Source organism: Frankliniella occidentalis, unplaced genomic scaffold (assembly GCF_000697945.3).
Source record: "Frankliniella occidentalis isolate FOCC.00 unplaced genomic scaffold, Focc_3.1 Scaffold360, whole genome shotgun sequence".
Taxonomy (NCBI): domain Eukaryota; kingdom Metazoa; phylum Arthropoda; class Insecta; order Thysanoptera; family Thripidae; genus Frankliniella; species Frankliniella occidentalis.
Window position 1 is genome coordinate 172,631 of NW_026267483.1, and position 315 is coordinate 172,945.

Consider the following 315-nt stretch of genomic DNA (forward strand, 5'->3'; position numbering starts at 1 on the left):
GCAAATTCGTAAAATAACGATGTATCGTAATTTGTTAGAAACGAAGTTTTCGTAATAGAAAATTAACCGAGAAAATGTCTTACAATCACGATAATTTTCTTTACAGTGTACCCTCTCCTTAACTCGTCTCGGGTGTCAGCGCCGCAGGCCGAGCTATATGTGCGCCAGGCGCGTCGCAGCGTAACAGTGTTTCGTGAGATATGACGAAGCCGAGGGGGTGCTGTCTTCGAAAATCATTGTACAAGGCCGAAAAAATCACAAAAAAAATCAAACGCAATCAAAAAAATCCAAAAATCAAAATCAAAATCAAAAAAA

General features: G+C 39.4%; 1 protein-coding gene across 1 annotated transcript in view; it reads right to left on the reverse strand.

Annotated features, from left to right (window-relative positions):
* LOC113214484 (pancreatic triacylglycerol lipase-like) overlaps window positions 1-315 on the reverse strand; it is a 24,792-nt gene that overhangs the window by 15,265 nt on the left and 9,212 nt on the right. The gene's annotated exons all lie outside the window — the stretch shown is intronic.